The sequence below is a fragment of the Pecten maximus genome, chromosome 15 (genome assembly GCF_902652985.1).
Source record: "Pecten maximus chromosome 15, xPecMax1.1, whole genome shotgun sequence".
NCBI lineage: Eukaryota > Metazoa > Mollusca > Bivalvia > Pectinida > Pectinidae > Pecten > Pecten maximus.
The window spans coordinates 17,899,149-17,916,042 of record NC_047029.1 but is presented as its reverse complement, the minus strand read 5'-3'; the positions used below and the strand labels follow the sequence as shown (position 1 = coordinate 17,916,042).

The 16,894-nt window shown below is 37.5% G+C and overlaps 1 protein-coding gene across 4 annotated transcripts in view; it reads right to left on the bottom strand.

Moving 5' to 3' along the window:
• The window catches only part of LOC117343549 (neuromedin-K receptor-like), a 58,697-nt gene that overhangs the window by 32,442 nt on the left and 9,361 nt on the right, over positions 1–16,894 (bottom strand). For all 4 annotated transcript variants that reach the window (XM_033905949.1, XM_033905948.1, XM_033905946.1 and 1 more), the window contains exon 2: positions 10,887–11,013. The gene's annotated coding sequence lies outside the window, so the exon portion shown is untranslated. The remainder of the gene's footprint in view (positions 1–10,886; positions 11,014–16,894) is intronic.

Sequence of the window (16,894 nt, the reverse complement as noted above, 5' to 3'; positions counted from 1 at the left end):
AAATATTTTTTTCAGTTTTATCCGTACAAAAGTAATGCCACACACCCAAAGAACCTCTATGCAAAGAATCAGCATCATAATCCCATTATTAAGTAATTGGTGTGCCATTATAAAACTTTAACCTGAAGAATACAGAGAAAAAAGTTAAGTTTTTTAACTGTACAAAAGTAATGCCACACACCCAAATAACCCCTATGTAAGGAACCAGCATCCTAATACTATTATTAAGTGAATGGTGTACCATTATAAAACTTTAACCAAAACTCTAACCGGACGGACGGACAGACAGACGGACGCAGGCAAAACCTATAGTCCCCCCGGTTTCACTGGTAGGGGACTAATAAGCATGCTTTCCGAGCATTTTAACTGGTTTCCGTTCTATAGTGTTTCACTCCGGTATCACACACTCTGAGGCTCCACAAATCTCTTCTGCCATCGGTTTTGTTTCCTGATTATTTTGATACTTGCAATATTTTCGTTATAGTTACTTTTCCTAGAGCGTTTACTGCTTTTGAAGTGTATGTTATATGTATATGATTTCGTGAGGGTGTAAAATAAATAACACAGAGAAATCGCGTTTGATACACGAGAGTTGTAGACATATAATGGTATTACAGGGATACCGTCTGTAATCACGTACTCGAGTGCTTGTAACAAAAATTACTAGTAAATCAAACGGCGTCTGTTAAATGAGCGAAAACGTTAAAGACAACCTATCCATACCGGTCAACTGTGTATAATGACCATCTGACTACAGTCTGTCAATATAGACAGCCATATAGACAGCCTAACCAATATTATCTATATAGATCACCTATCCATAAAATTGTCAATTAAGAGCTTTTGCCCAATAAGACCTAAGGTTAACATAATGAAACCTGTGAATAATACCATATGTCGAATAAAGACAACCAGCCTATAACAACCGCTTGACTAATGAAGGTAATTTGTCCATGTATCTATTTTTCCATTAAGATAATCGGAATCATCAATAATAAAAATCGAAGAACTACCTAGATAATGAAGCTCATCAAAAATCACAAAGACAACATGTCTGTAACAACCATAATGATGGCTGATATATAGACCTAGAGGATGACTGATATAGACCTAGAGGATGACTGATATAGACCTAGAGGATGACTGATATATATACCTAGAGGATGACTGATATATAGACCTAGACGATGACTGATATAGACCTAGAGGATGACTGATATAGACCTAGAGGATGACTGATATAGACCTAGAGGATGACTGATATAGACCTAGAGGGTGACTGATATAGACCTAGAGGATGTCTGATATAGACCTAGAGGATGACTGATATAGACCTAGAGGATGACTGATATAGACCTAGAGGATGACTGATATAGACCTAGAGGATGACTGATATATACCTAGAGGATGACTGATATAGACCTAGAGGATGACTGATATAGACCTAGAGGGTGACTGATATAGACCTAGAGGGTGACTGATATAGACCTAGAGGATGACTGATATAGACCTAGAGGGTGACTGATATAGACCTAGAGGATGACTGATATAGACCTAGAGGATGACTGATATATATACCTAGAGGATGACTGATATATAGACCTAGAGGATGACTGATATATAGACCTAGAGGATGACTGATATAGACCTAGAGGATGACTGATATAGACCTAGAGGATGACTGATATAGACCTAGAGGATGACTGATATAGACCTAGAGGATGACTGATATAGACCTAGAGGGTGACTGATATAGACCTAGAGGATGACTGATATAGACCTAGAGGATGTCTGATATAGACCTAGAGGATGACCGATATAGAGACCTAGAGGATGACTGATATAGACCTAGAGGATGACTGATATAGACCTAGAGGATGACTGATATAGACCTAGAGGATGACTGATATAGACCTAGAGGATGACTGATATAGACCTAGAGGATGACTGATATATAGACCTAGAGGGTGACTGATATAGACCTAGAGGGTGACTGATATAGACCTAGAGGATGACTGATATAGACCTAGAGGATGACTGATATAGACCTAGAGGATGTCTGATATAGACCTAGAGGATGACTGATATAGACCTAGAGGGTGTCTGATATAGAGACCTAGAGGATGACTGATATAGACCTAGAGGATGACTGATATAGACCTAGAGGATGACTGATATATAGACCTAGAGGATGACTGATATAGACCTAGAGGATGACTGATATATAGACCTAGAGGATGACTGATATATAGACCTAGAGGATAACTGATACAGACCTAGAGGATGACTGATATAGACCTAGAGGATGACTGATATATAGACCTAGAGGATAACTGATATAGACCTAGAGGATGACTGATATAGACCTAGAGGATGACTGATATAGACCTAGAGGATGACTGATACAGACCTAGAGGATGTCTGATATAGACCTAGAGGATGACTGATATAGACCTAGAGGATGACTGATATAGACCTAGAGGATGACTGATATAGACCTAGAGGATGACTGATACAGACCTAGAGGATGTCTGATATAGACCTAGAGGATGACTGATATAGACCTAGAGGATGACTGATATAGACCTAGAGGATGACTGATATATAGACCTAGAGGATGTCTGATATAGACCTAGAGGATGTCTGATATAGACCTAGAGGATGTCTGATATAGACCTAGAGGATGTCTGATATAGACCTAGAGGGTGACTGATATAGACCTAGAGGATGACTGATATAGACCTAGAGGATGGCTGATATAGACCTAGAGGATGCCTGATATATAGACCTAGAGGATGACTGATATAGACCTAGAGGATGACTGATATAGACCTAGAGGATGACTGATATAGACCTAGAGGATGACTGATATTGACCAAGAGGATGACTGATATAGACCTAGAGGATGACTGATATAGACCTAGAGGATGACTGATATAGACCTAGAGGATGACTGATATATAGACCTAGAGGATGACTGATATAGACCTAGAGGATGACTGATATATACCTAGAGGATGACTGATATAGACCTAGAGGATGACTGATATAGACCTAGAGGATGACTGATATTGACCAAGAGGATGACTGATACAGACCTAGAGGATGACTGATATAGACCTAGAGGATGACTGATATAGACCTAGAGGATGACTGATATAGACCTAGAGGATGACTGATATAGACCTAGAGGATGACTGATATAGACCTAGAGGATGACTGATATAGACCTAGAGGATGACTGATATATAGACCTACAGGATGACTGATATAGACCTAGAGGATGACTGATATATAGACCTAGAGGATGACTGATATAGACCTAGAGGATGACTGATATAGACCTAGAGGATGACTGATATAGACCTAGAGGATGACTGATATAGAGACCTAGAGGATGACTGATATAGACCTAGAGGATGACTGATATATAGACCTAGAGGATGACTGATATAGACCTAGAGGAAGACTGATATAGACCTAGAGGATGACTGATATAGACCTAGAGGATGACTGATATAGACCTAGAGGATGACTGATATAGACCTAGAGGATGACTGATATAGACCTAGAGGATGACTGATATAGAGACCTAGAGGATGACTGATATAGAGACCTAGAGGATGACTGATATAGAGACCTAGAGGATGTCTGATATATAGACCTAGAGGATGACTGATATAGACCTAGAGGATGTCTGATATAGACCTAGAGGATGCCTGATATATAGACCTAGAGGGTGACTGATATAGACCTACAGGATGACTGATATAGACCTAGAGGGTGACTGATATAGACCTAGAGGATGACTGATATAGACCTAGAGGATGACTGATATATAGACCTAGAGGATGACTGATATAGACCTAGAGGATGACTGATATAGACCAAGAGGATGACTGATATAGACCTAGAGGATGACTGATATAGACCTAGAGGATGACTGATATAGACCTAGAGGATGACTGATATATAGACCTAGAGGATGACTGATATAGACCTAGAGGATGACTGATATAGACCTAGAGGATGACTGATATAGACCTAGAGGATGACTGATATAGACCTAGAGGATGACTGATATAGACCTAGAGGATGACTGATATAGACCTAGAGGATGACTGATATAGACCTAGAGGATGACTGATATAGACCTAGAGGATGACTGATATAGACCTAGAGGATGACTGATATAGACCTAGAGGATGACTGATATAGACCTAGAGGATGACTGATATAGATCTAGAGGATGACTGATATATAGACCTAGAGGATGACTGATATAGACCTAGAGGATGACTGATATAGACCAAGAGGATGACTGATATAGACCTAGAGGATGACTGATATATATACCTAGAGGATGACTGATATAGACCTAGAGGATGCCTGATATATAGACCTAGAGGATGACTGATATATACCTAGAGGATGACTGATATAGACCTAGAGGATGACTGATATAGACCTAGAGGATGACTGATATAGACCTAGAGGATGACTGATATAGACCTAGAGGATGACTGATATAGACCTAGAGGATGACTGATATAGACCTAGAGGATGACTGATATAGAGACCTAGAGGATGACTGATATAGACCTAGAGGATGACTGATATATATACCTAGAGGATGACTGATGTAGACCTAGAGGATGACTGATATAGACCTAGAGGATGACTGATATATATACCTAGAGGATGACTGATATAGAGACCTAGAGGATGACTGATATAGACCTAGAGGATGCCTGATATATAGACCTAGAGGATGACTGATATAGACCTAGAGGATGACTGATATATAGACCTAGAGGATGACTGATATAGACCTAGAGGATGACTGATATAGACCTAGAGGATGACTGATATAGACCTAGAGGATGACTGATATAGACCTAGAGGATGACTGATATAGACCTAGAGGATGACTGATATAGACCTAGAGGATGACTGATATAGAGACCTAGAGGATGACTGATATAGACCTAGAGGATGACTGATATAGACCTAGAGGATGACTGATATAGACCTAGAGGATGACTGATATAGACCTAGAGGATGACTGATATAGACCTAGAGGATGACTGATATAGACCTAGAGGATGACTGATATAGACCTAGAGGATGACTGATATAGACCTAGAGGATGCCTGATATATAGACCTAGAGGATGACTGATATAGACCTAGAGGATGACTGATATAGACCTAGAGGATGACTGATACAGACCTAGAGGATGACTGATATATACCTAGAGGATGACTGATATAGACCTAGAGGGTGACTGATATAGACCTAGAGGATGCCTGATATATAGACCTAGAGGATGACTGATATAGACCTAGAGGATGACTGATATAGACCTAGAGGATGACTGATACAGACCTAGAGGATGACTGATATATATACCTAGAGGATGACTGATATAGACCTAGAGGGTGACTGATATAGACCTAGAGGATGACTGATATATAGACCTAGAGGATGACTGATATAGACCTAGAGGATGACTGATATATATACCTAGAGGATGACTGATATAGACCTAGAGGATGACTGATATAGACCTAGAGGATGACTGATATAGACCTAGAGGATGACTGATATAGACCTAGAGGATGACTGATATAGACCTAGAGGGTGACTGATATAGACCTAGAGGATGACTGATATAGACCTAGAGGATGACTGATATAGACCTAGAGGATGACTGATATAGACCTAGAGGATGACTGATATATAGACCTAGAGGATGACTGATATAGACCTAGAGGATGACTGATATAGACCTAGAGGATGACTGATATAGACCTAGAGGATGACTGATATAGACCTAGAGGATGACTGATATAGACCTACAGGATGACTGATATAGACCTAGAGGATGACTGATATAGACCTAGAGGATGACTGATATAGACCTAGAGGATGACTGATATAGACCTAGAGGATGACTGATATAGACCTAGAGGATGACTGATATAGACCTAGAGGATGACTGATATAGACCCTAGAGGGATGACTGATATAGACCTAGAGGATGACTGATATAGACCTAGAGGATGACTGATATAGACCTAGAGGATGACTGATATAGACCTAGAGGATGACTGATATAGACCTAGAGGATGACTGATATATAGACCTAGAGGATGACTGATATAGACCTAGAGGATGACTGATATAGACCTAGAGGATGACTGATATAGACCTAGAGGATGACTGATATAGACCTAGAGGATGACTGATATAGACCTAGAGGATGACTGATATAGACCTAGAGGATGACTGATATAGACCTAGAGGGTGTCTGATATAGACCTAGAGGATGACTGATATAGACCTAGAGGATGACTGATATAGACCTAGAGGATGACTGATATAGACCTAGAGGATGTCTGATATAGACCTAGAGGATGACTGATATAGACCTAGAGGGTGACTGATATAGACCTACAGGATGACTGATATAGACCTAGAGGATGACTGATATAGACCTAGAGGATGACTGATATAGACCTAGAGGATGTCTGATATAGACCTAGAGGATGACTGATATAGACCTAGAGGATGACTGATATATAGACCTAGAGGATGACTGATATAGACCTAGAGGATGACTGATATAGACCTAGAGGATGACTGATATAGACCTAGAGGATGACTGATATAGACCTAGAGGATGACTGATATATATACCTAGAGGATGACTGATATAGACACCTAGAGGATGACTGATATATAGACCTAGAGGATGACTGATATAGACCTAGAGGATGACTGATATATAGACCTAGAGGATGACTGATATATAGACCTAGAGGATGACTGATATAGACCTAGAGGATGACTGATATAGACCTAGAGGATGACTGATATAGACCTAGAGGATGACTGATATATAGACCTAGAGGATGACTGATATAGACCTAGAGGATGACTGATATATAGACCTAGAGGATGACTGATATAGACCTAGAGGATGACTGATATAGACCTAGAGGATGACTGAAATAGACTTAAAGGATGACTGATATTGACCAAGATAATGAATCTCGTCAATATATAAAGTTTCGTATGTCTGGTAAGATTTCTTAAATTCCCTAAGGGGGCTAGGTTTCTACTGTACATGTATGGTCAACAGTAAAAAGCTTCTTGTAGCACGCAATGGAAAAAAGCTATTATCGTCCCCCGCTGCCAGCAAGGAAGGAGGTTTAATGTCCATACCCAATACAATCTTACCTCAACATGTACGGCCAGGATTTCACATCTCACAACGCTGTCCTGTCATAGCTATTGTTGTTGTGCTTTGTGTTAAAGCAGTTTTGTGAACTGATATTATACATACTGTACAGTAGATAAAATTTCCTGTGAACAATAAACTGAAGTTTCGTGTTATCATCCAGTGTCCATATCAATAACAAACAGTCTAAATTATGTTTATGTAAACAAGCCAGCGCTACGGAAATCATTTTACAATTGTGCAGTCATATCAATACAAAACAAACTGTACTTTATCGTATTGCACACTTTGATATTGTAATTGAATAGCTATCGCCAACTTCAATACAATATAACTATAACAATATACAAAGCTATCTCCTACTTGAAACTATAGGAGTCTCTGGTATTAATCTGCCAGTTTGATTATAAACATTGATCCATGCCCTCGGATAAAAGGCCATTTCCTATAAAACTTGTATGATGTTTTCCTCCCGTATAGAGATATGTAGATATTGTCTCTAAGGACTGTCATCAGACGTGCTTTCAAACGCCAGCCAGATATAACCATCTTCGTGTCTCCGCATCTGCACGAAAGTGCCACATGCACAACGCAGAAGAAAGCTATTTCTCAAGTCATTAACCATATATTTTGATAAACTAACCTTAAGGGTAGATGGTAAATTGTAGGTTACAATGATAAATATATAGACATATGCAATCCAATGGGCACTCCGAATGAACGTCAGTATTTCTGGCCTCAGTTTGATTGCTTACATTTATTTGATGATTGTTTTTACGTCAAACAATTTCAATTCAGTTTGAAAAAATACGAATTCATACGCTATACTTAAAGCCTTTTTTGTTTTTATTAAAATTGATCATCTCAACGTTCCGTATCTGGATTCGGTTACAGCAGTCACATTAACTTCAACAGACATTTTGATTATCAAACGGGAAGCTTGTACATTTTATGCCAATAAAATATGTTTAAACTAAAAATAATTATCAAAGGTTTCATATCAATGTATTCTTTAGTATTTTTGGTTAGACTTTTGATTTGTGTTGAAATTAAGGACTTTTAGCAGACTCCTAATAGATGTATTGAGTGACATGTACGGCTATATAGATCAGTTTTAGGCATTCGTCATCCTGTAATCCAAATAGGTGTAACGTTGAAAATGCACCCCCGTTGAAAATTGACCCTAGGTCAGTTTTCAACGTTGTATGCATGTATACCGTTTTTGCCAATAGTTTATTTAGATTCAGCGATTCCTGTATTACATAAATGATAAGACTACATTAGTGTTTCAATTTGAATGGATATTTTGTGACTGTTACCCATGTGCATGTATTTTACGAGTTATTTCTATTTTACAACAGCTTTCTCTGCGACTTCCCCAATATCACAGAACATACATGTATTATTAGATTATACAGATTATCTGTATCCATGTCCCTAACCATGATAATCATGCTCCATTCCTTCAGTTTTATATATGGTGCGTCGTGCTACACAACATTCAATCTGAATGTCGCATGTCGTATGTCGCGCTAGACAACATTCATTTCTGAATTTAGAATGTCGTATGTCGAGCTGTATGACATTTAAAAGTCCCTTCGTTGGCCATTGATTACATTTAAATGTTGAATGTCGTATGTCGATCAACACGACATCCAAAAGTCCCCTCGTTGGCCATTGATTACATTTAAATGTTGAATGTCGTATGTCGATCAACACGACATCCAAAAGTCCCCTCGTTGGCCATTGATTACATTTAAATGTTGAATGTCGTATGTCGATCTACACGACATCCAAAAGTCCCCTCGTTGGCTAGTGAAAACATCTTGACGATGCTTTACATAAGTAAAATCGATAAATGAGTAACTCATCGCTTGACCTTGAACTTTGATCTAGTGCCTCTGACATTTAGTGTCGTCAATTCAGTCATAATAATCGAGTCGACAGGTCGGGTTTAGTTACGAAATGGTAAACCATTTGTAATAGGGTCAGTTTTCAACGAGTCAATAGTAGTGTATATATATACAGTATGTAACGTGCATAAATAACCTAGGCTGTCGAGAAATATCAGATACATTTGTATATGCAATTATTATACATCAGTATCTCAAGAAGTCTGTCGTTAGCACATGAATAAACCAATACCTATATATCCGTATATCATGTAACTATAAACAGCATACAACATGCATATATAGCATTTAAATCATATCTCATATAATAGATCTATACTTAGAGTTAAGGGTGTATGTTACCTAAATTATACTTTTGATTAGTGTTAAAATCAAGAGCGTATGTTAACTTACATGTATCCTTTTGATTTGCGTTGGAAAGAATTGTTCTTTTTTTTTTATTGTTTACGTTAAATGTCATACGAGTGTAAAGTACATATATATTGAACTGTATGTTTCTAACTGGAACAAAACTTCCGCATTGATTTTAGTCGCATGTATGCTTTTGACTACATGCCATAATCACATCCGGAGTTTTCTCTTCTTGTTACTCACTCACATCCATAGGTGTACGCGATTTATCATTTTCCCGAATAATTGTCAAATGTAACGGGATCCGTCGTTCGACTGATCGTACAGATAACTGTAGATATAGAATATAGATATGTTATCAGAAATATTACATCACAGCAACCACGTCAAAATCTCCGACCCCTTTCCCCTCCCTCCGGGATACCAATAATACCAGAAATGGAATTAAATCCTTTCTAATTTACTGCTATATATATATATCTCTATATGTACGTAAAATATATATTTTATGTGATCATCAAATTTCTTAGTTCCGGATAATATCAGCCGTTTGTTTATATGTTGGTTCCAATGTTAGTTTGCTTTTTTTTTGTTTTCCGGAATATAAAGAGTTGCCGCCACGAAGCGAGAATGATGGCGTCGTGTTGTCGTTTCACTGTGTAATTCCCCAACGTATCACTCGAGTGTAACATTAATTCCGTTATGAAAATATTTAACAAACAAAAACATTTTCAGCAGACGAAATGCAGTAAAAATATTTCTTCTTCCTCTATCTAGCTATTCCCTTGCCCATTTACAGAGTATCCCATTTCGATAGAAAAGGATTCATGGCAGTACGGACTAAATGCAATTGCGCGCCATACAACACAACATGAAGCATTAAAATATATATAGATGTATGTATAATTAAAGTTTTATCCTTTAATCGAGTACTTCTACATATAATGATTTCTTTCTTTGTGTCAATAAAGTACATTATTAGGTATAGGAGTTAAGCAAACGTGACACGGGTCATACAACAAATCTCAATTTCTTCGTCCATACCTACATATGATGTACTTTTATTGTAAAAGTTTCAAGAAATACTTCTGAATATGAAGGAGAATTACGGGGCGTCTGGAAATGAAATTTTAAGAATCTCAAGCATAAATGAAGCCAACTCCTCGAATCGCAACTTATCTTAACTCGAATAAAAAAAAAGTATACCATTAACTTTCAATCAATCATATAAGCACGACAGAAGGTTTTGAAATAATCAATGCTGAAATATCTAAGCTAACAATTCAGTTGTTAATCAGTTTGAAATGAGTTTGAAATGTTCCACACTCTTAAACACCCTTCAATTTAAAGTGGCCAAGAAAATAAGCAATACTTACCTAGTTGAAATACTTTAGTGGGAGCCTAGCGTCTGTTCGGCTTTTCAACAACAACTGTTTGAAATGTTATGAAATCAGCTTGTAAACCATTACACGCAAGGGAAACAGGCACTCGCATCTGTGTAGGCTGCAAGTAGAAAGTACATTATATAAACATGTGTCCGGTGTAAAATAGAACGGTAAGATATTCAGATCGAGCCACTGTTCAGCGGTACACTCTCATTAGGGAAATTGCAAATGAAAGTAAAATATTATCTTTATTATCATGTACCGGTCTGAAGTATGGGTCGTCTATGGTTGTAATAATTCTAGATCTTCTTCCCGATCTACTTCCTCTCAACCACCCGTCAAGGATATGAATGGCATAACTTACGATTAACCGATTTTAATTCTCTACTCGCAACTGTTGATACAGCTCTGTAAGTCATGTCGGTAAAATACTAACCCCTTCCTATCAGCTCTACTCCGAACAATATTTCTTTTTAGCTTAAAACATCAAAAATTGTGTAGCTTCCTTGTCCGGTCAAGTCCCAACCCGATAGTGAAATTGAATATTGTTCAATACATCAGAGGTTCATACAGTAAACATTTCTTCATGTAAGGAAATTGGTGAACTTATTTTCTATATGAAAGCAATGCATTCATTAATATAAAGTTTCTTATCTTATATTCCCTCTTAAGTCCAATAATCCCATTCTGTTAAGCTTTTTAAATATAATGAATCACTTCAGTTAGGAATGTTGATATGTAATTTAGGAGATGAAGCATTTCCAGGAATAAATATATTCAAAGAAATCTAAACACGTGTAGGAATCGTGTTGGGAATTTAATGGTGCTCCGTGTACCAGAAGCGTTCCGACATCTGCGTAACGCTTAAAGTGTCAAGGTCGTTACTTAGGGAGAGATCTCGGATCTAACACCAACCTTAGGGGAGTTTAGGTCAGCTGTCTCGTGTTCTGTTCCAAAGATAGCTCTCTACATCTAAGAAACACAACACTTGATATCAACAAATCCAGAGGTAGTTGGGTTTTTTTCTGTCTTATTGATGCCTTCGTTATAGGTACATGTAGGCCTGTTGGGTGCTAAATTTAACGTTTTTACATCTTAGTGTTAGCTGACAGAGTTGTCGCCCTTTACATTTTAAAGCATGTAATTGTCAGGAACGACAACTCTCGGTAGTACCTGGTCTCACTAAAACGTGACATCGAATTTGTTATAAAGATCATGTAATTTCAAAACAGTTTTCAACGATATTTTGATTTTAGTAAGCCAAATTTTGTGTGAAATAGTGCCGACTTCACAAAATCCTTATTTGTGTGTCATTTTACAGAAATATTCATTTCCGGTTGGTAAAGGGGTCCGCCATCTTGAATCCCATTTATCCCTATTTATCACATATCGCCCAAATGGGCTGCTGTCATTAAATGAACGTAGCTGTTGATATGACGTTAAACAATAAAACAAATACATTTGTGATGAAAAGAGGAAAGTATCTTGCAATCCAAAAAAGGTATACATTCATAAAGTACGTGTTCATTTATAACAAAACTATAATCATATCGCAAGAATGTGCAGGAACTATAAAAAAATTTCGGCATCTGTCATATGCACAAAATTTATGTATTGTAAATATATCTAGACGACTACTAATTCAATAAGAACAGTAGTAGATATTTTTAATTCCAATATTAATTTACAATATCTCTAATTCAATATTCAAACTACGTACAATCCACAAAAACTATAAAGAATTTACGATATATAAAATGTGTGCACTGATTCCAATGAAACATTCCACCAATAGGTAATTTCCAAAATCTGCACAAGAAAATTTTATTACGCGAAGCATAATTCGGCTGCGACCGAAGGGAAGTCAATTTCATCATCAAAGAAACCGAAAAAAAATGTATACTTTTGAATTATATATTACATCTTGAATGGATTCGAATTCAGCTTTAAAGCGCATAGTTATATTATAGCAGTTCTATTGTTATAGCAACTTTTTAATTGTATGATACATATTTTCAATAAAATTGCGGTTTGTTTACCAGAAAATCATGTATGATTATTCTGGATGCAAACTGTTCAGTGGTATCGACACAAACAACCGTGATACCTTGCCTTCACGTGGACTCAAACTAGCGACCTCTCGCTTTCCGAGCGGACAATTCCAAACTGGAGCGGAATGCTGCCCGTCATCAGCTAGTTATGTGACCTTACAGTCTCGTGTTTAATACACTCAATTATATCAGCAGTCAATTTCATTGTAGGGAATGAACGGTACATCCAGAATTACAAACACTTCCTAGAACAAATAATAATTCTGGGCAAATTCCTACCATTTACATACTTTTCTAAAATTGCTATTTTTATGTGCTATATTTGCTGTGCATATATATATGTAAGTGGAGTATACATTGTAGTACTTACAGCATGAGTTATCATTATCCATGGCTGTCATTTCAATAGGATATGCGGGGTTTTCTGATAAATGTTAGCCAAAGCGACAATTTCGTTTTTTTGGTTTTTTTTTTTTTTTTTTTTATTTCAACAATTTTTAAAAAGTTAACAACTGGTTCGCTTGCCATCAAAAAATATTTAAAAAAAACCCACAAATAATTAACACTGACTCAATTTCTATGTTCAATTCACATGGCAACCACAAGTAGATCCGCTGCCCCGGCATTTCTAATTCAAATGTCCATTTCTATACATTACAAGATGTCTTTACGTTCTAATATCTTGCACAGGACAATTAAGGACAACGAGGACAGATGAAGACAAACGAGGCAAATGAGGTACATCGGATCGCTCGTATCTTTTACTAGTTAACCAATCAGCGCACTTCTAGAACGGAGGTGCTGATCACAGGGACTTGAGAATTTGTTACAGTCAACGTGTATTTGGACCTTCCATAATGCGTATATCACGTTTTGAGGCGTTTTGGGGGGCTAGATTATAATTTGGTAAAAATTACACCTTCGTTCCAAGTACAAGTAGACTTAACAAATTCTCAAGTCGTCCCTGTGGTGCTGATGACATTCGTTGGCAGAATGGCAGGGAACAGAACGTTACGAACGCTAAAAACAGTTTAGGTGTTGTTGTTTTTTTAACACTGAGGGATGCCACAGTGCCAGACAAGCGACGGACATCTCAACAAAAACATGTCGATGCCTTCTACAGCGAAAAAGGAGCCCAGCCGACGCCATGTTAGCCGCTAATTAAGACACTAGATCGAATATTCATACACTGATCTCCGGCAGAGTATGGAACTGATTTCATTACCGATAAGCGTATACGTCAAACAAGCATGATGTGATTCACATCATATGATTTTTTTCTAAATCATATATCTCAACTTCAAAACGAACAAGACACAGAGCAATCAGTTCAAATATACCGCTATTCAATACAAATGTTAAGGTTGGTTTCCTAATAAGGAATTCGAAACATCAGATTTACCGCGATATTTCAACACACGGATTCGGGGTTATATACAAGGTCAAACATTCTGAAATAGAATCTATACACAAAGTAAGATACCCTTTCTTCACATGACTAACAAAAAATGTAAAAGATATCTGATAATATATTTTGTAATTCGAGTAATTTCATCCATATGTGGTCATAAATACCATATTTGGAACAGCATCCTTGCCAGAGTTCTCGGGAAAGCATGGCGGATGTACTGAGACATGTCAAGAGTAGTGGAATATATTTACTGCAATGTGCGAATTTTCAGACGTGACGGTAGGCTAAAATTGCTTATTGACATTTTGAATGTTTAAGTATACCAAATTGTATTGAAACATTACACGATTAATTGTAGTACTTTTCCGAGTTCATTACTTTGCAACACTCCTGTCATTGGAAGGGAATCATAGCTCTGATGGCCACCATCTGTCACAAAGTGTCCGTCCGTTGTCGTCCAAGAGCTACGTTATCGCAGCTTACTTAGATACATGTAGACGATTGTCCAAATTTTATGGCGAGGCTATGAATGATATTTGGTGTTTATGGCAATCGCAACAGCCAGGAGCATATGATAATTGGGGTCAAGGAGACACCAATAGAGGGAAACAAAGCATTTCTACTACAGAGTCGTGAAGACAGAAAGGAAAGAATTAAGATCTCAAGTGTTACAATTTTGGGACAGCATGTCTTTTCAAAGTCACCATAATAGAAGACAAGAAAGAAAATCTATTCTTCAGGCGAGCCAAAATCAGTCGCCTCTTACGACATGCAGTGAGAGGAATGGTTTATATTACAAATTATTGTAATTGGTTTCGTTACGGCGATTAATCGGTCTTTTACAGCGTCATGTATCAAAAATGTACTTCCATCTGAAACCCTGCTACTCCTAATTTACATATTCATTAATAGTTTGGTTTGGTTTGGTTTTATTTGTTTAACGTCCTATCAACAGTTAAGGTCATTTAAGGACGGCCTCCCGTGCGTGCGACATGCATGCGTGTGGTGAGTGCGTATGCGTGTTTTGGGAGGCTGCGGTATGTTCCGTGTTTAGTCTCCTTGGGATAGGCCAGAACTTTTGCCGATATTTGTACTACTTCTCTGGAGCATACTGTCGAAGATATCCCGCAGGACACCCCACCTGGTCACATTATACTGACAACGGTGGAACCATTCGTCCCACTCCGTATATGCTGAGCGCTAAGCAGGAGTAGCAACTACAATTTTTCAAGACTCTGGTAGAATGTAACCCAAAGCCTTCCTCACAGGGGCGAACGCTCAACTAAAGGCCAAAAGTGAGGCATTGTCTAGGGAGACATTAGGAAGAAAGTTTTAAAGAAAGAAGAGAAAAGATAAGATAGAAATTTAGTCGCCTCTAACGATCATGCAATGTTGCCGGCAGGTACAATTCTTACACCCTACCTCCAGGAACTTCATTTAGACTAGCTGAGTTAAAAACGTTATTAAGATGATCAATGAATATCTATTTTGTCTTTATTTTCTAATTGTTATTCTCAAAAATTCCAATATCGATCACCCACGTACTTACTGACCGTTTTAAAGAAATTTCAAATAAAAACATTTTCAACCTGTTTGCCGGTGTATAAGATGATTTTACAACATGAGAAAGATATACAGCATATAGGCCTGATGAAATTTTGTGAGTCTGTTATAACCATCTTGTAAATAATCAATGTGTCTGTCAGTAAATAAATTATTTCCATAAAGAATGCAAACTCTCACATCATGGTGAGAAGATGTGACGGTTAGTCTGGAGGTTAGGAGTGTGTGTAACACCAAGTATGCTTGACTATTTTATCCTTACAAAACCAGGACAGATAAAACTCGGGAGACAGAAAGAGGCAGGTGGTTTTACTGACAGCTTCAAAAATAGTTTGTAGATAAAGGTTTGGAGGAACTGCTTCTATCAATCAAACGTAATCGTGTATCATCGTCTTAAATGTCTGTATAATCGACCATTTTTCATGTTGATCATGTTGATGTACCGTTATCTAGACAGCTTCTGTTTACACCGAAGTCCAGTGTCCGCGTGCCAGGATTGCCTTGGCTTTTTTTCAATTCATATTAACGTACCTCTTTATTGTGGTGATATACTGGCTGAGTGACCGAGTTTTAATGGATTTCAATGGTTATTCAGTTATTAAACGCCTGGATATTTTTGTAATTTTGGTTTATTTTTTTTCAAGTTATCGCAACTTATAGAAGCCCTCTCCTCCACAATTTAATTCAGCAATGTAACAGCAACAATAGACATATATGTAGATTGTGTACAATGAAACTAATTTGGAAATCAGTGGAGTGAAAGACAGATTGAGAAAGTACAGGGAAATGGCAATGATGTCATAAAGCAATTCTTATCATTTACAACAATATATCACATAATGATGTATAATATATGAAATAAAAATCATTAATATATCTACAAGGCACACACTAGCTTCACATTCCAGCTACATTCAAATCGTCCGTGTAAATGTTCATACCTAATAATATTGCTCCAATGTAGATCCACGCTC